General features: G+C 45.5%; 1 protein-coding gene across 1 annotated transcript in view; it reads left to right on the forward strand.

The window, feature by feature from the left end:
- The first annotated feature begins 14,994 nt into the window (after window positions 1–14,994).
- MOB3B (MOB kinase activator 3B) overlaps window positions 14,995–19,549 on the forward strand; it is a 188,948-nt gene continuing 184,393 nt past the window's right edge. Inside the window, exon 1 of the mRNA XM_045780494.2 lies at window positions 14,995–15,134. The gene's annotated coding sequence lies outside the window, so the exon portion shown is untranslated. The remainder of the gene's footprint in view (window positions 15,135–19,549) is intronic.

The raw sequence follows: 19,549 nt of genomic DNA on the forward strand, positions 1-19,549 counted from the left end.
TTGTGGGTGGGGAATGTGGAATGCTTTGAAAGCTGAATGGATTTGTCAAGTTTTAAAACTCCCTTATGGTTAGAGGAAAACAACATTCATTGTTGAAAAACACCATTGTTTGTTTTTTCTGCTTTTCTGTTCTTTGGAGCCTGAATCTGCAAAAACATTCACGCCCAGCATTTGCTTCATGCGCGTCTCCTAATATGTTTCTGGAGACATGAGTGATGTGAAAAACTTTTTATTGTGATTGGAATGTTTGGGACAAATCAAAAAAGTCTATTTTAATGCTTATGCTGTATTTTATGGAGAAAGACCAGATTTCTGTCATTCTAGGCTGAGAGTAGAGTTGATAGGAGTGTGGGTCCTGGAGGTGAGACTTCCAAGGCTCAAATCCCTGTTTTCCCATTTCATGGCTGCGTGACCTTGGACAAGGTATTTAACCTCTCTGCCCTGCTTCAATATCCTCATCTATTCAATAGGCATAAGAATAGACTGGGTCCAGGGGCGCCTGGGTGGCACAGTGGTTAAGCGTCTGACTTCGGCTCAGGGCGTGATCCCGGCGTTATGGGATCGAGCCCCACATCAGGCTCCTCCGCTATGAGCCTGCTTCTTCCTCCTCCACTCCCCCTGCTTGTGTTCCCTCTCTCGCTGGCTGTCTCTATCTCTGTCGAATAAATAAATAAAATCTTAAAAAAAAAAAAAAAGAATAGACTGGGTCCAGGGTAGTCACTGATATGCTGCCACAATAGATTAGTTTTGCCTGTTGTGTAGTTTCGCATGAACAGAATGATACAGGAAGTACTTCCAGGCTGGACTAGGGAGGTCCTGCGATTCAAACTGGAACAGATGTTCGCTCTTAGTTTTTTGAAGAATGAGTGGGTTAATACATGCAGAATGCTTGAAAGGGCAACAGGCACAGAGTAAGTGATCAGTAAAACTGAGTTCTCATTGTTACCATCATTATCCTCATTAAGCAACTGAATGTAGAGTTCCCATATCTGATTATTAAACCGCACCTCACAGCTGAGATTCCAGGAGATACCACTTCAGCAGCAAGATTATTTTATTAGCGAGAACCCTGCACTACCTCTTTGCACAGAACAGAGAGCATTGCCTGAGGAGAAGGTCATTCTAGGGCATGAAAGAGTGCACGTGAGGTACTATCCAGAAGCCTCGTCTTGTTCTTCTACTCCGTCCACTTCATGGCCGTTGCCACTACCAGGACCTCTCCTTTCTTGTTTACATTAACTCATCAGCTTCCTCCCTCTGGTCTTTTCACGCAGACTGCACCCTCCCCTCCCACGTCCCCACCCCGGATCAATCCATTTCTCCACAGAGGCAGAGTAATCTTTCTAATAGAATCTCATTCTTGATCTCACTCACTTGCTTTAAAAACACCCTCGGTGATAATCTTGGGCACAATATAAGGCCAGTACCCCGTGAAGCACAAGGGCGTTTGGGATCTGACCCAGTGAACCTCTCCACCCTTTGCTCTCACTACTCATCCTCTCTTCGTCTCCAGGCAAGCTGTATGGAGTTCCCCAACTCACCTTGCTCCCATCCTTGGCTGGTGCATGTGTTGCTCCCACTGCCTGGCATACGTACCCCTTCCCCTGGATGAACTTTACTTGCCAATATGGATTCACCTATGGCTGAGGCTGGGACCATGTCTGTGCACTAGCTCATTCCCAATTGCCTGGCACACACTATGTTTACTAAATACTCTGTTGAATTAATTACCTTCTATCCAGGACTCTTGTAGGTTTCTCTGCTGGGAGTTCTAGCACGGCACTTAACTCATTATTATGCATCATTATTATGGATTTGTCTCCCATTTGACTGAGCTTCCCAAGGCTGGTCCTTGTCTTATACGCCCTTGCATCCCCAGCTTCCTGCATGGTGCATGAAGCAGGAACTGAGTAAGTGCTGAAAGAATGAACACTATCCACATACCATTAATCTCAGGTTTAAAGTTCACTCAAATTCTGAAGCAAGGGGATGTGTGGACTCCCTTGGCAGTTCTTGGATGCCATCCCAATGATGCTACCGGCATTGTAAGCAACGGTTTGCATGTATTTGCATTTTTCTGGGTAGTGGGTCCATAGCCTTCATCAGATTCTCAAAGGGGTTTCTAATTCCCCTGAAAGGTAAGAATATATTTCCTTGGGGTGCCTGGGTGACTCAACCATTAAGCGTCTGCCTTCGGCTCAGGTCACGATCCCAGGGTCCTGAGATCGAACCCAGCATCGGGCTCCCTGCTTGGTGGGAAGCCTGCTTCTCCCTCTCACACTCTCCTTGCTGTGTTCCTTCTCTCGCTGTCTCTCTCTGTCAAAATAGATGAATAAAATCTTAAAAAAAAAAAAAAAGAATATATTTTCTTAAGAGTTGTTTTTAAGGGCACCTGGGTGGCTCAGTCAGTCACATGTCGGATTCTTGATTTCGGCTCAGGTCATGATCTCAGGGTCGTGGTATCAAGTCACACATCGGGCTCTGCAGTAATCATGGAGTCTGCTTGAGATTCTCTCTCCCTCTCTCTCTGCCCCTCCCCCTGCTGGCTCACTCTCTCGCTCTCAAATAAATAAATAAATAAAATCTTTTTTAAAAAAAAGACTTGTTTTTAAAAACCAGTTGTGAAATAAGAAGTTTGCGAGGTAGTTGGAGGAGTCAGTCCGTTTGACTCAGATGAGGCAGAGGGTTAGTGCCTCTGCAGACCGACCGTCTCCAGCAGCCTCTGCGGCTGGACTGTGCGGCGTTCCTAACTGACTGCAGCGGGCGTTCTCCTGGATGAATACCCGTCTGTGGTGTCCCCTCCCACACCTGTAGGAGGAGTTTGAGACTCATTTGCATGGCCTGCTGGGTTATAAAAGCATCAAGCATTTCAACGCCAGGGACTGGCCCCACACAATACTTGAACCCAGCTTTCAGGGTGTAGAGGCTGTTCGGTTCAGGCTGAGAACCTTCTTTGATCCACTTCGATGAGACATTTTCTCGGGCTTATCAATAGATCGGCAGTTTTTTCTGACCCAGACCCACACAATCAAGAGATGAAAACTTCTCTAAGAAGCTAAGAAAAAGCACGTTTTAAAAATAACTTGAGCAAATGAATTCATTCTGGCAAAAGCAAACCAGCTCTGTAAAATAAACTTCTTTAGAGTTTCTCAATAGCAGGTCCTAAAAACGTAAACAACCCCACGGTCGGCATGAGCCGAGCCACTCACGGAACAGAAAGTTTCTGGCCCAAATTCTGTCAGAATAAAGAACACCTTATAAAACTAGGAGTCCATGACCATCATGTGAGAACAAGATGAGGGGGGGTGCAGGGTGACCCAGCCCAAGGACAATGAGAAAGTCTCACGAGTAGACCCTCAAAATGCTGGCTTTCTAGCCCAAAGCTGAAACAATGAGGGACAGGGGGCTACAGCTTATGCCTCAGGCCCTTGCTCGGCCCTACCAAATCCCTGCCTTGCCCAGGGAAAACCAGAGTCTATGCACTCTCTTGAAATCAGAGGCAGCCCCTGCAAGTTTTACCAGTGTTCTCGTGACAAGATAATGGACCCACTGAAACTGTAATAACATGCTTGTCCAAAGGAGCCCAGACCATGAAGTTAAAACTTCATCCCCAGCCATAGTCTTTCAAGCATAATAATAATATGTTCTTTCTGATGAGACCCATACTGGTCCAATGAACTTAAGCTGAGTTTATCTGCACAAGAATAATAACTTGTTATAAATAATAAATATAGTGCTTCTCATTTTATATTTGTGTAACTCTCCTTCAAAACAAAGTATTTTCTCATTGCATGGTAGTAGTCTGGTCCTTTCTATGTAGGGAGCGCCATGCTAGAATTCATATCTTAGAATGGACAGAACTTGGAGAAATTCAGAGAAAAGGCACAGGGATCATTTTTTAAAACTAGAAAATGCAACTTATGGAAAAGCATTAAGAAAAACTTGCTATTATTTAATCACAGAGATGTGGGAAGTATTGGGGTAAACCTGAGCATCATATTTCAGGGTTACCAAGAATCATGGTCAAATTAGCAGCGTGTGTTGAGTCATGGCTATGTGCCAGGGGCTTTACGAGCAATTTCACATTGAACTCTCACAACGACCTCGTCAAGTGAACGTCCCCCCGTACGTGAGGAAAACACTGAAGCATAGGTTAAGTGATTGTCCAAATGTGATAGACATTTTTCACAGATATTCTGCTTTCCTCCCTCTCTTAACTCACCTGGAAGTTAAGTTGTACTTTCTCTTTTGGTGGAACCCAGGCACGAACACACAACTCTTCTTAACAAATGAAATTTGAGCAAGCAACATGTGCTGTTTCCGGACAGAAGGTTGGAGAGCCCACATGAGCTTTGCCTTCTTTCACTCTGCCACGGTGACTATTAACATTCTGGAAAGTGGCTGCTCCACAGCCTTGGTCCTTAGTGGGGGATACAGGAACAGAGCCCCCTCTCCCACCCTCATCAACCGAAGATGAGCGTGTTGCACAAGCAGGATTGAACTTGGAGGATTGTTTCTGTAGCAAAACCTGACTGCTACCCTGTCAGCCAGTTGATTGGAACTTGACCTGCCTCTCTTACCCACAGCTTATTCTGAGCTAGCGTGATGTGCTGCCTTCCAGGTAGAGAATGATGGCTCAGTGTATTTTTCTACTCAGTTTGAGGAGCAGGAAAAAATGGTCATTACCTCTAGTGACAAGAATTGAGATTCCCCAGGGGGCAGTCAAGATGTAAATAAGAGAACTGAGGAAGACCAGGGAACTTCCATTGAAGATTTACTCACAGGAGAAAAACAGTTCATGTCTTGATGCATTTCTTTCCAGGCATGTTTAATGAACGCTTCGCAGATATTTTCTCTAAGAGTCCTGCTTAAGGGAAAAGTGTGTTCTCTGCTTCATGGTCTCTCTCTGGGTTAGTCTGGCTCATTTTCCTATAGGACTCCCCACAATAACCTTCTCCTTTATTGGTCAGCACACAAGGTGGTCTTCATTTCCAGTCCACCAGGAACCCAAATATTGCTTTGGTTTCCCCCCAAAATCAGAGCCTGAAACAAGGACTTGAGTGCAGTTAGTTTAATTGGGAGGTGAGTCCAGGAGGCAGAAAAGCAGGATGACCAGACAAGAAGGAGGAAAAGCCATTAAAAGATGAATGGTCAACTGGCCACTTGAGGCTGGGATCTCTAAGTCATGTAAAGAGTGCCTCCCATAATTGTCCATCTCAAGGGTCAGAGGATGGAGCATTTGTTCACTGGCTCTCATTCTCTGTTGGTTGACCCTAGGGGCTTGAACTAGCCTCCCTGCACCACAGCCACTGTTGTCCCTCCGGGGCTGAGCAAGCTCCCGCAGCCGTGGAGAGACTTGAGGCAGACGGTGAAATTACCCCTGATGTGTGCCTGAGATCTGGGAAACCAGCCACCATAAAGGCCCTGGCACCGGGGCCACCAGGGATGTTTTCTATACCAAACCCCATCCCTAAACACTAGTCTCAGTTCTTCCAGAGCCGATGGATACAAGGTGATACCAAACTGGGACCAAGAACATCAGAGGCAGCCTGTGTGAGTCCTGGATACGTTTCCTAATGTCTAAAACGGGGGTAATCATACCTACCGTCCGCAGTCTTTGTAAGTATTTGCTAACCTGTAGAAATGCCCAGCGCAGGTCCTAGCACATTACAGGTGCTTGATAAATATGAGTCCCCCGCCGTCCATCTCCAGTAAATGCCGTAGGGCCGTCCTAGCTGAGGCAAAGGCCGTGAGGATCCTTCCAACTCTTCATTTGTGCTTTCCTTTTGGTTTTTGATGCTGACTACAATTCGAGCAGCGATGAGCCGCAACTTCAAATGGAAACCTAGCTTAGCATCTGCTGGATAAACAGAAAAGAACACAGGAAAGCAAAAAGGCAAGGAATAGGAATGAAAGTGTAAGATCGTTTTATAGAAAAGGAGAATTGTTCTTCTCGGAGATTGGGTAGAAATCTTGACGAGTTACCGAGCTGTCATAAATCCTCTTTGGTACAAAGTCGCAAAAGGGAAGAGAAAGAAAGGAGGAAGGGAAGAGGGAGGGATATCGAGAGGGTGAAGAGAAAAAATAAATACAAGGAGGGAAGGAGATTATGCATTCATCCCTGCAGAGACTCTGCTGAGCATTAGGCAATATGACTCGGGAAAAAGTGTAACTGAAACTTTTCTAAAAACCTTTCAGAGAGGTATTTTTCCTCAAAACAGCATCATCAGGGCTGTTCAATATCCAAGGCAAGTCTTTCATATTACTAGACGTGAAACACTATCATATGTGACACTGGCCGGAGGCCATTTAGAAATTCAATAATTATTCAACCCAAGGGGCGAAGCAGCATCTTAGGAGGAAATTAATATTGAGCAGTGTATCAAATCTCATTGGAATCTTGAGGAAATGGGGTCCTGAGCAGGTAAAACAGCTGGAAGCTAAAGTAGGTCAGGACAAGTGATCCCCTCATTTTTGTGTCTTGCGTTAATTATGATGTGAAAAGGAGGATCTTGTTTATTTTTTCTGCCAGGACGGCAGGGAGTGGTTTGGAGACGCTCCTTCTTCATTAACAGCCATCTTCAGTCAGACAATAGAACAGTTTACTTCTTCCATTTCTTTCCACAGATGTTCAAGGAGAGTTGAGAAGGCGCAAAAGACTTTGTTTTGCCAAACATGGCAACTGGGAGTTCAGGACTGACATATTGGCCATGGTAGTGGACACTGGTCACAAAGACGGTAAAGCCGCGTTTTTTCCCCCTTCAAGAGAAAGTCAAAGAGAGAGAGAGAAAGAAAGTCCATCCTCCTTATTTTCCTATTTGGAGGAGGGAAGGGGTGCAATCAAGTTGGAAGCATCCGTGACACACCAGCCTCTTCTCTGTCTTCCTGTCCCCTTCTGTATGAATCACTTGGAGAACACAACTTCTCAAGCTTATTGAACACACAGTGGCCTGATTTCCCTCTCTTAGAAAGGTGCTGAAGTCTCACTCTTAAGTTGATTTGGGGGATCAGAGCTGTCCTTACATGAGAATCAGAACTTAGAGTCTGATTCTCCTGGGAACTAACTCTCCTTAGATCATATCTACTGACCTATCTTAGGACAATTCCTGGAGGACACTTCTTCTCCATTACTCCGAGTCTGAGGCAGACCACAAGTGTACTACACCTGATGTGTGTCTGGCCAGAACAAAACTGAGCTTCTCTCTGGAGAAGAGTCACTTATTAAAGAGTCAAATGATTTGAAAAACAAACAAAATCCAAAAAAACACAGTCTGGTAGGGAGATCAGAAGGGACATGGGATCACTATGAAAAATACAAATAGATAGATTCAAAGAGCAGGAGGAAAGATCACAATCTCATTTAAATAAAACTAATTAAAAAAACAACTTAAGAAAGAACATTCATTCCACTCCTATAGGATGGAAGGCAGGCAATTGTCCAGAATGATTCCAAAGTGCATCACCTTGGTTAGCTGTGCTGGTACGATTTTGAACTGTTGTCACGGGTCTTTCCCAGTCTTCAAACCCTGTGACCTTTTCATGCCTCAGTTCCACTTCCACAAGATGGGATTGATAGAATGTGGATTTCAGAGGACATGATTATAGACATCTATAGACATCTATAGTGTCATTATAAATGGTAAGAATTATGCTAGCAGGAAAGATGCTTTAATATGTGGATTCTTGTCATGGTTTGAAATTGCTTAAAAAGTTTTACATAAGTATGTACTAGATATGTATAAAAGATGTATATAAATATCTTTATATATGCCATATACATTTACATGTTATATGTATCTTTTGTATACACACACACACCTTTTATTTATTTGTTTGTTTATTTATTTATTTAAAGACTTTATTTATTTATTTGACAGAGAGAGAGCCAGCCAGTGAGAGAGGGAACACAAGCAGGGGGAGTGGGAGAGGAAGAAGCAGGCTCCCAATGGAGGAGCCTGATGCGGGGCTCGATCCCAGAATGCTGGAATCACGCCCTGAGCCGAAGGCAGACGCTTAACGACTGTACCACCCAGGCGCCCCACACATCTTTTATTTAAATTGCTGTAATTTCAATGCTTAGGGGGAGGCATACACATTCATTTCCAGGACCCAGAGATGCCCTATACAACATTGAGACAATCTCTCCAGGATTACGGTCAGTCAGGGTTTTGAAAGCAAAGTCAAAGTGGGTAAGGAGAAAGCGTGCCTTACTGCTCAAGATTTGTTAAGTAGACAGTTGTGTTAACTTTCATTGCTTGGTATGAAAAGAAGGACTCTGAGAATGTCTGCTCTTTGTTAGCAAGCTGCCTGTAATAATTATGGTTAGCACACAATGCCAATGGGTAATCAGACTACCAAAAATTAATAAGAATACCCTCTCACAAATCTAATTTGAGTGAGCACTGCTCTCCAGAGCAACGTGATTGTGAGTCTATGTTGGTCAATGACTACGCAAACATGTTTTCTCCACTTTACTCTATTGCAATGTGTTATGATGTTACTATGGTGACGCTCTTACGATATCCCTTTGCTCTTTTGGTGCCCTCTCAGTGGAAGCTGTAATGAGGTGGTTTGGCAATGGAATCTTTCTGGGATTTTTCTCATACACCATTGAAGACCAGCATAGCTTTCCTCTTACAGGAAATGCATAAAGCATGAACTGAAAATGATAGAAAGTAATTTGCACTGACTTGGGCAAAGAATGTGAATGTTATTAATTCTATATCAAACTACCCAGAATATTCTCTTTTCGTTCCCAATTCTAGGAGATGACATCCCAGGGGACAGTAAGGCTTCTAGATTGAGTGTGGAATGTCACACATGCTGGGGGCTAGGGTCTCTTGCCCTCATGAGGGAGGAGCTATGTGAGGGTGATGCGAGAACTCTGTGTTGCAAAGAAAAAGAGAGCACATAGCATGTGACAAGCACTGTGCTAAGCACATTGACTGATCATTTACCCTATATTATTTTATATTTAGCCCATTTTATATTATTTACCTATATTATTTACCTCGTTTTATAAAATGAGGTAATAGACACAGCTAACGTGGGTCTTTCAGACTCTGAAGCCCATTCTGTTAATTACCATGCCACTGTCTCCCTAAAATACATCTTCCGTTTTTTTAAAGATCTTATTTATTTTTTCAAGCTAGAGAGAGAGTGAGAGCGAGAGCACGAGCAGGGAGACAGAGGGAGAGGGAGAAGCAGGCTCCCCATTGAGCAGGGAGCCTGACTCAGGGCTCCATCCTAGCGTCCTGGGATCATGACCTGAACCGAAGGCAGATACTTAACTAACTGAGCCACTCAGGTGCCCCAAATGCATTTTTCAGACGATCCTGTCTTCTCTCTTTTCCCTAGAAGACCTTGGAAGTGAGAACCATGAGTGCCTCCACCCAAATTCCTTAGACTTATTCCATAGCTACCTGGAGAGATTTATCTGAAACAGCTTGAAATCTCACAACTTTATCTTGGACAAGTACACCCGTGGGGCCTTTTCCACTGCTATATCGGAAGACGCAGCAGTAATGGTCATGAGACCTCAAATCAACATCCCAATCTTATTAGTTGTGTAATCTGGGGCAAGTCAATTCCTCCAGCCTTAGTTATTTCACGTCTGAAATGAAAATGGCGAAAATTATACTTGTCCAAAGGTGAGGAATAACCCAGTTTCTTTCATTATCTATTTTTGCTCACTTGAGAACCTTTGGGGGCTAAGGTACACACTGTGCTCTGGACCTAGCACGACAGATCCATGATTGCCTTTTTATAATGGGGCAAACAGAGCAGCCTCCCAAAACATTTTATCAGCAAGAAGTTCATTTTGTCTTCTACTTACTGCCTCTTGAGTTATAGCTTCAGACATTGCTTTGGCAGCTCCATCAGGTAAGCTTTCTCCATTAATAACCGAATGAAAATCATTACATTTCCTTTGATCCCTAGCCTAGCGCTTGGGATCCCAGCCTTTATCATCTAACTGCACATGTAGTCCCCATACCAACTAGATTAATCTTGGTTTCAGGACACATCTAGGATTTTTCTACCTTCCTGGACCTTTACAGGTTTTCTGTACCTGAAACAACTTTTCTAACTCCAACAATGTCCACTTTATTTATTTATTTAAGATTTTATTTATTTATTTATTTGAGAGAGAGACAGAGAGAGTGAGAGAGAAAGAACGTGAGCAGGGTGAGGGGCAGAGGGAGAAGCAGACTCCCCGCTTAGCAGGGAGCCTGATGCGGGGCTTGATCCCAGGACTCCGGGATCATGACTTGAGCTGAATTCAGACGCTGAGCCACTGACTGAGCAATGCAGGCACCCCAACGTCCACCATCTTTAGGTCCAGCTCAAATGCCGCATCCTCCCTGAAACTCCCCACTGTCAACTCCATCCAGAATCAATCTTGTTTCTATGCTCCACAGAAACATATTGGCCTCTTCTATACCTTCCCCCGCATAGTCTCCTTGTATTATTGCTAGCTGTAGTTCTCTAACTAGGCTGTAAGCATCTTGAGGGCCAGATCCCGGGCAGCCTATTGCTGCGTGATAGTGGCAGAGGAGCGTGAGGGTTCCAGCTATGGGTTTAAGTCACACTGCCAAGTCTAAAACCTGCCTACATGATGTCCTAGCTGAAGGACCTTGGGTAAGTTCCCTCATCTTTCTGGTCTGTAATTTCTTCACCTGTATTTACTTCATAGGGACCTTGTGAGAATTAAATGAGACATTCCATGTAAAGTACTTAGTATTTGCAATACCTATAATGAGTTCTCTTCATTAATTAATTCAATACATGTTAACAAAATACCGTAGACTGGATGGCTTACACAATAGACATTTATTTCTCACAGTTTGGGGGACTGGGAAGTCCAACATCATGGTGCCGTCCAAGTCGGTTCCTGGTGAGAGACTTGTTGATTTACAGATGGCCTCCTTCTCACCGTGTCCTCACAGGGTAGAGAGACAACAATCTCTCTTTTCTTGTTTCTCCATATAAAGCCACTAATCTCATCATGAGGGCACTACCCTTATCACTCCATCTAACCTTAATTACCTCTTAAAGGCTCCATCTCCAAATACCATCACATTGAGGGTTAGGGCTTCAACATAAGCATTTGGGGGTGGAGGGAGGTGGGATATAATTCAGTCCACAGCAAGCATCTATACATTTATCGAGCTAGTCCAAGGATGAAGTAATAAACAAAATAGATAAAAATCTATGTACTGTGGAATTTACATTCTAGTGGAAAGTAAGACCGTGTGGTAGACAGAATAATGCCTCCCCCCCAAATGTCCACATCTTATCTCCATAACCTGTGATCATGTTTCATTACATGGCAAGGAGGAATTAGGGTTGCAGACAGAGTTAAAGTCACTAATCAGCTGACTTTAACATAGGGAGATAATCCTGGATTATCTGAATGGGCTTGGTGTAATCCCAAGGGTCTTTATAAGTGGAAGAGGGAAGCGGAAAGGTCAGAGTGAGGAAAACGAAATCTCGGGTGCTGTTGGCAGTTTAGGAGATGGAGAAAGAGAACCACAGGCTGAGGGGTATGTGGGCAGCCTCTGGACACCAGTAAAAACAGGGAAACTGATTCTCTCTCTTCTATGGACTTCAAAGAGGAATGCAGCCCTGCTGACACCAATGAGACCTGTGTCAAATGTCTAACCTCCAGAACTATAATAAATTTGTATTGTTGTATGTTGTTAAGTTTGTGGTACTTTGTTACAGGAGCCATAGAAAACTAACACAGGCTGAAAACAGAAAATGAGTACAGCCATGTGTATATATATATATTATCAGATGGCAATAAATTCTGAGAAAATTGGAGTAGGGAATATGGATAGGGAGTATTAGAAAGGGAGGGTGAAAATAATTTTAAGTAGAGTTAAAAGAGGAGCCCAAGGAGGATTTGGAGTAGCAAGTAGATAAAATATGACACCACTTTTACTGGAATCACACTGGCTGCTTTATTGAGAATAGTACAAATGGGGGGGTGGGCAAGGTGGAAGCAGGGGTCCAGTTAGAAGGTTATTGCGATAACAGGTATTTGTGGCTTGGGCTGAGGGGGTGGAAAGAGGTCTGTCAGTGTTTGGATATCTTTCTAAGGTAAAGCCTATGAAATTTGCTGATAGATTAGAAGTGGAACAGGAAAGGAGATAAGTCAAAGATGATCCTATGATTTGGGGCTTTAAGCCAATGGAAGGTTGGAGAGGCCATTCACCAAGATGGGCAAGACAGCAGTGGAGAAAGTTTGAGGGAGAGGATGGGTGTAGGTTGGGTGGACTCTTGGTACCCGAATCCTTCCCTTCCCCTAGTCTTTCCCTTCAGATTGTTTTTCCCGACAAGTAAAGAACCATACACATTAGGAATAATAGCCAGTGGGAAACAGTAGCTTGTTCAATTTGTGATGGAGCCAGTTTGCTATGTAACACTCTGCAGAGCTCTAATAAAAGCTGGACTGGAGAATGAGGTGCAGCCCAGGACGCTCTAGGTGGAACGTTTGTGTCTTCCCCAAATCCGTCTGCTGAATCCTATCCCCTAGGGTGTTGGTATTGGGAGGTGGAGCTTCTGGGAGATGATCAGTCATGAGGGTGGATGCCTTATGAGTGGGATTAGTGTCTTTATAAAAGAGGCCTGAGAAAGCTCCCTGCCCGCTTCTGCCTTGTGAGGACACAGTGAAAAGTTGTCTATGAGAAAGCAAGCCCTCACCAAACACTGAATCTGCTGGCAGTTTGACCTTGGACTTCTCAGTCTCCAGAACTGTGAAAAATATCTTTCTGTTTTTGGGAAGCCCCCAAGGTTTGTTGTAGTAGCCTGACCAGACAAAAACACAGGGGGACCAAGGAGGGCTTGAATCTAAATGCTGGCCCTTCAGAGCACATTGTGAAGGTGAAGCCATCCTTCTCCAGCCCAGCAGGTCACAGGCAGAGAAGCTGGGCCAGAGAGTGGGCAAGAGCTGGGGCATTGTTCACCGCACTGACCCCACTCACTGATGAAAATTATCCAGGAAATATTGATGGCCCCCTCCCAATCACAAGATTTACCATTCCTCCCCAGGGAAGAAGCCACTAAGGGGCTGGAAGTGGGATGAACGTTCTCTCTTCCCATAGGCAAAGCTGAAACGCAAGGAGAGAGAGCCAGTTCCATTAATGTTTATTGATTAGAATTGAATGCCCTCTTCACCCTGCACATGCCCTGCTCATCTATAGCCTGGAGAGTGAGTCCTATCTCCAAGGGCAGAATTTGGATCTCAATGTTCCGCTTTAGTTTCTGAGCCAAGAAACCTTATTTTTCCTCTCTTGACAGGACGGAAAAGATCATGCCATGGGAATTGTTAGGCAGACAACAGACTTCCCAATTAGGGACTAGCGAGTGAAAAGGGAAGGACAATTAAAGGTAAACTGGGGTAATTAAGAGATACTTCCATCCTGATTGTTCTGGATGATGAAGAGCGTTCTGATTGCCATGAGGCCAAAAGGACAAAAGGAGCTTTAAAAGCAGTGACTAGGGTTTGAGGCAGTTTGGAAATGAAATTGCATTAATAATAAAGAGAATCATTACTTAATGGCTGTATATTTGTATCTGACTATTTCCCCCTCATGTTTGAGTTTCATATTTACAATCTCCAATATCTTTGCATTGCCCAAGTGACACAGAATTAAATGTAATCACTTAGTGTTTTAATCAGTCACTTAGTATTAATATTATTAGACCATGCCTATTTGACTATTAAATATTTCTTACACTATCAGAAATGACTTGATATTGAAGATGTGTGTGGTTTTAGAGGTTCTCATTTAGGAGTGGTGGAAACCACTTTTGGGGGGAGGATGTTAACCCCTTACATATCCTAATTTCTACTTACTGTATTTCCATACTTCCCGGGTGTCTGGGTGGCTCAGTCAGTTGAGCCTCTGCCTCCAGATCAAGCCCTGCGTTGGGCTCCCTGCTCAGTGGGGAGTCAGCTTCTCCCTCTTCCTCTGCCCTTCCCCCGCGCCCCCCACACCACTTGTGTGTACGCGCTCTCAAATATATATATATGTATAAATAATTTATAGTTTATAATATATATAATTTATATATTTATAAATATATAGAATTTATATATATTTATATCATATATATCATATATATTATAATATATATTTTATAATGCATATATATAATTTATAATATATAATTTATAATATATATAATTTCCATATCTCTTTAAAGTGTGTAGTCAGTATTGTAAAATGCAATACTTAGTCATTTGGTACTCTTTAAACAATATGTATTAAGGTGCTATAGGAAAATAAAAAGATGTGGAAGACATTATTTTCCTTAGGAAGCTTATATCTAGTGACTCCGACTATTAAGACTACTTTCTACGCCTAGTTACCCTTAAAACCACTGCAAGGTAGATAGTGCTCTCCCAATTTACAGAGGAAAATACTGGCTTAGAGGTCATAGAACAAAATCACGCAGTAGGAAGTCGCAGGGCGTGCCTGGGCTTCAAGGCTATGCTCTTTCCACTATTCCCAGGCTGTTCTAGTAAATCCTCCAGAATCTCAGTATTTTCCAATGATGAATGCTCCCCCTCTGTCAGTAGTTTCCAACATAGTCTTTTTCAGCAAGTCAGAAAATCTTGGAGAAGGTGGGTTTCCCCCTTTCTAGGTGCCTTGGCTGTGTGCGGACCCAGAGCGCGTCCTTTCTGATGCGTTCTCCCGCTCCGCCCTGGTGAGAGGGTCTCCGTCTTTTCCGCAAGGAGCGGAGCGCGCGTAGACGGCCCATTCCCCACCTCTGCAGGAGGCAAGAGGAGCCTCCAGGCGACCTGACTTCTCTTCCCCCACGAAGCTGCCATTCCGCGGGCGGCCGCCAGGGGTCCCCGCTCGGCGCCCCCGCGAGATAGCCGCGCGCCGGGCGCCTGTGGGGGCTACTTCGGAGCGGCGGCGGCTGGAGCTCGAGCCCCGCGCTCGCTCGCCCGCGCGCTCCGGGAGACCGCGCGTGCTGGCCCCTCGCCGCTCGTCCCGCGTCCGCCGCGTGGATCCGCAAGCGTCGCCCGTCCCGCCCCCGGCTCACCCGCCTCCTCTGGCGCCGGCTGCGGCTGACCCGGCGCAGGAGTCAACAGGGCCGCGGGCTGAAGGTAAAAGCCCACGGTGAGTGAGAGCCCGCGCGGGGCGAGGCGAGGCGAGGCGAGGTGGCGCCACCCGGCAGCTGCTGGCCCCCGGTGGCGCCCGGGCGGGCCGGGGAGCGGGGCGCACCTGGGGGCGGGCTCAGCTAGGGGCTGGGGGGGTGGGGGGGGGGCGACGGCTCCGAAGCTGGGACCCGCGTCAGACCCCTGCCCGCGCCTCGGCTCAGGCCGGCTGCTCGCGCTCCCTTCTCGGGCGGGAACGAGAGTCCAGTCCCCAGCCCGGGCTCCGGGGCCTTGATTGTGAAAGCTCTATCAGTCAAATGCATCTCCCCGCGGGCCACAAGTGCGTCCCGGAGCCGTCCCGAATCGCGGGTGACTGCCGCGTGCGTGTCGGACTGCGGGTGGCGGGAAGACAAACTTTTGCGAAAGTGCGCCTGGGCCGGAGCACCGCGCTCAGGGCGTGTGCGGAGGCTGGACGCGGGCTGCGCGGGGGAAGCCCGCTCCGCCGGCCCGCTCGCCCCGGGCTCTGGCGGAGCTTCGGGAGGGAGCGCGTGGGTGAAGGATGGACAAAACCCTGCTGACCCCTGGGGCCAACAACTGTCAAACATCTGGAATCCAGCCCCTCCCTTCCCAAGGAAGGTGAAAACCCCTCAACTTTCCTTTGATTGTCCTCCCTGCTTTGGGACCCCTCTCGGAATGGAAAAGGGCCGACCTCTGGTGCCTGGCAAGTGAGTACCGGAGACTCCCAAGCCCCTCAGGCTCCCCCTTCACCCACCTTCCTGACCACCTCCCAGATGTCCTCCCCGCAGGACCACGCCACAGAGCCCGTGGGGATCGTGACGAATGGCCTTTTGTTTCTCCGCGTCTCCCCTATTGTTTGCCTTTGCAACATCTGGCGGGGCTGGCGGAGAGCAGGACGCCCCCCGGGTCCTCCCCGCACTCCCCCACCCCCCGCCAGCCTCACGGCCGGCTCCCGCCGGGGATCCCGACCAGGGAAGGCGAGGAGCCGGACCCCAGCGCGGCCGCCGCACCCAGGCCCTGCGGTTAGAGGGCGGAGGGAAAGTTGCTGCTTCCCCGCCTCCTCGGCTGCCTGTGGCCCGCGCGGCGCGTTTCTCAGATCTGATCCCAGACGCGCCGCGAAGGGCGCAGCCGGAGAGAGGTGCCGCTTTCCCGAGAGTGGAAGCGGCCTTCCGCCCTTCACCAGGGTGTCCTTGGGTGGTTCCAGTGGATTTAAATCTCCGCCCGAAGGCCTGTGGCTGGGCCGCTTCCAGGCCAGCGGAACGGGATCGGGGCACTTTTGGTAGGCAGAAAGCCTGGGTTCTGGGGTCTGCGAGTTTCCAAGGGCTGGAGTACAGGCGAGAATGGAGAAAGAAATAACCCAAGAAGCCTCAAGACTGTCTAGCAAGAGTGGTTAGGTGGCTCCCTCCAGACTGAACGTGGAATTTTGACTTGGGGTAGGGCTCCAAGTTTAAATCCCAGGTCCCCTGTCAGCATTTAGAAAAAGCAAACCGGAGGACACTGCACAGGCGCCGCCGGGGCAGTGTTCACGCTTCCAGGCCCTTGCCAACCAGTGTCTTGGAACTGATTACGGGTTCCCCTTGGGGGTGCGCCTGTTAGATTCTACGTGACCCTGTTTCTGCGTCTTCCCTCACATATTAGATGCTTACACATCGTGCTTCTTCTTAGTGAGTGTAGATGGTTAAGGAAGTAGGGCAAAAGCAAAGTAGCTACTCTGAGAAGGCAGGGTTCCCCTGCGGTGCCTGGTGCCTGGACGGTCGTTTTGTCTGTGAGGGGAGGCCAACCCTGTGCACCTGTTAAAACCTCAACATGCTCGGCTTTACTTATAGTGGTGTTGCCAGCTTTTTCTGATGGAGGCCCAATCATCCAAGGAAGCTCAGTTACACTCTTTTTACCCTCTACCTTTTGATCCTTTCCCCAAGCCTGAAGAGGGAGGAAGCAAGCTTCCATCGGAACACCCGTGACCTGGGTACCCACTCAAACATTTTAAGTGGGAGCTCTGCACAGTTCTAGGGGTTTTCCCTTTACCTGACTTAACAGAAATTTGACTTCCATTCAAGAAATAAATAAAGTCGACTACTAAGTCAGGAAGGTGCACACAGAGCACTTTCTCTGGCGATTTCTGGGTATTACCGGTGGCACCAGCAAAAGAAAAACAGCAAAATCTTTGAAACACTGGAAGGCACTTTACAAACGTCTCATTATGAAAATGATGCCTAAGGAAGGATTCCTTTGAAATTCAGCAGCAGTAGCAGCAGGAGAGAAGCAACCAGGCAGACCTGGGTTGGTCAAGAAGTGCCCAAAGGCATCATTGACCAAGTGAGAGGGCAGTGTTTGTCCCAGTCTACCCCAGTAAGGAAAACAGGGTAATTGTAGTGGAAGATGAGCTTGTACAGTTTCTTTAATTTTAGAATTAACCTCCCCTCCCCCGAATCATTGTAGAAAAAATAGAAAACACAGAGAGGTAAAAATGAAGACAAAAGGAAGGGGGATTTTGTAAATGAGGCTCCAGTGAACGGTCTTATCCAATGATTTCCTTGGATAAATTTCTGGAGCTTAGTATAGCTAGGTTGGAAGAGTTAATGCACTTTTTAGGATATTTAAGATTGCCATATTGCCCTATAGGAAAGTTGTGCCACTTTACTGGCTGTCTAACAATATACAAGAGAATTGTTTTTTCTGTATCCTGCAGCCCACTCACACTCTATATTATAATCACTCTTTTTCATTTCTGCCAGATGGATGGGAGGTATCCTCCTGTCTTCTTTTGTATTTCTTTAACCGCAAATGAGATTAAACATTTTTCCTGTTGTCTGTTAGTAGTTCTTCCTTTATGACGATGTCAGTTTATGTCCTTCACCTGTTTTTTTCAATGGGAACGTTCTCCTTTTTCTGACTAGAGGTGCTCTTAATAAAAGCATACTGTTCTGACTTCTGACTCTGCCCTTGTAATCGGACAATCTTTATTGACTTGAAGTGCCTATTCTCTTCCCTCTAGCATAGCAAACATTTGGCAAGACTGCAACCATAAATTGCTGAAATAACTGACATGATCTCAGTAGAGTTATTAGGGAGACTATGCAAAAGCATTATTAGAAAAAATCTTGGGAAATACCAAGTGTATACTTTCTGCTTAGTAGCGCAAATGCCCCAACACCTTTACAGTTTATGGTGCCCTTTCCCCCCCATTTAGAACAACTCCTGATGAGTTGTTTTTACTAAATGGATTTTACTAACTCATTTTATTTGCATTCCTTCCACTGATAACCAGTATAATCCAATCCAAACTTTTAATTTTTGCCTGAAATTTGCCTCAGTTTTATAAGACTCTCTGTTTGGCTTTACCATTTGAGTCCTGTACTTGAACGAACTTTGTACAGTTCAGGAGCTTGCTTTTGAAACAATATAGCAGGAGAAGTTCCCCAAGGGTGGAACCAGGTACATTCATGCATTTGTATTTGTGAGGCCACAAATCTTTATGTTAACTCTTGCTTGAAGGTACGGAATTCTGAAATGGGGAGAAGGGGAGAGAGGAAGAAAGAAATTAATTTCGGCTGGATGATGGATTAATACAGATGAAGGATCACACAAGAAAATTTAAGTAAATAATCTACATAATCTGGATACAAAATAATTTCTAGAAAGGTAAACTATATTAAGGTGTCATATATTATTATAACTAGTTTATTTAACAGAAAGGGGTCTTCTAATTGGGAAAATCCAATGTGAAAATCAATGTGAAATATGACTGCAGGTACTTCATTTTAGGCATTTAAAAAAATACAGAAAAACAATGCAAGGCAGATATTATACTTTTCTGCCGCATTTTCCATGCCCTTGAAATCAGAGAGTAGCAGTACGGATGAACTGTGTTTTCTACATTAGAGTCATTGGCTCTCAAAGGTTGAATGAGAACTTAATGGCCATCGAATTCAACCGTCTGATATCACTGAGTATCTTCATTCTCTTAAAAAAAATAGAATGCCATCCTACAGACTGTATCATTTCAAACAAACCAAACTGAGAAGCAAATAGGACAGAAATTTCTTCTTCTTCTTCTTCTTATTTATTTATTTATTTATTTATTTATTTATTTATTTATTTTGAGGGCAGGGGGAGAAAGGGAGGGTTTTAACTGTATGAAAGTTTGTATAAGCTCCTTTAACATGCTCAGCTTTATAGAATAAACAGCCTTGGCAGCATGACAGTTAAATCACTGAGGTGTTACATTTTGCAACATTCTCTCATTCATATCCTCTACCATTGGCTGGGTAAAGTTCAAAGGTCCTTGAGCAAAGCAAGTACAAAATAACAAAAGGAAAGAGGAAGAAAAGAGTAGAACAGGGAGAGGATCTTATTCCCTTAAAACGAACTTCAGAATTTCTAACAAGACTATTGGTACCCAGGGGATGGTTGGCATCA

This window comes from Ursus americanus, chromosome 18, assembly GCF_024610735.1.
Source record: "Ursus americanus isolate L20-20 chromosome 18, mUrsAme1.1.p, whole genome shotgun sequence".
Taxonomy (NCBI): Eukaryota; Metazoa; Chordata; class Mammalia; order Carnivora; family Ursidae; genus Ursus; species Ursus americanus.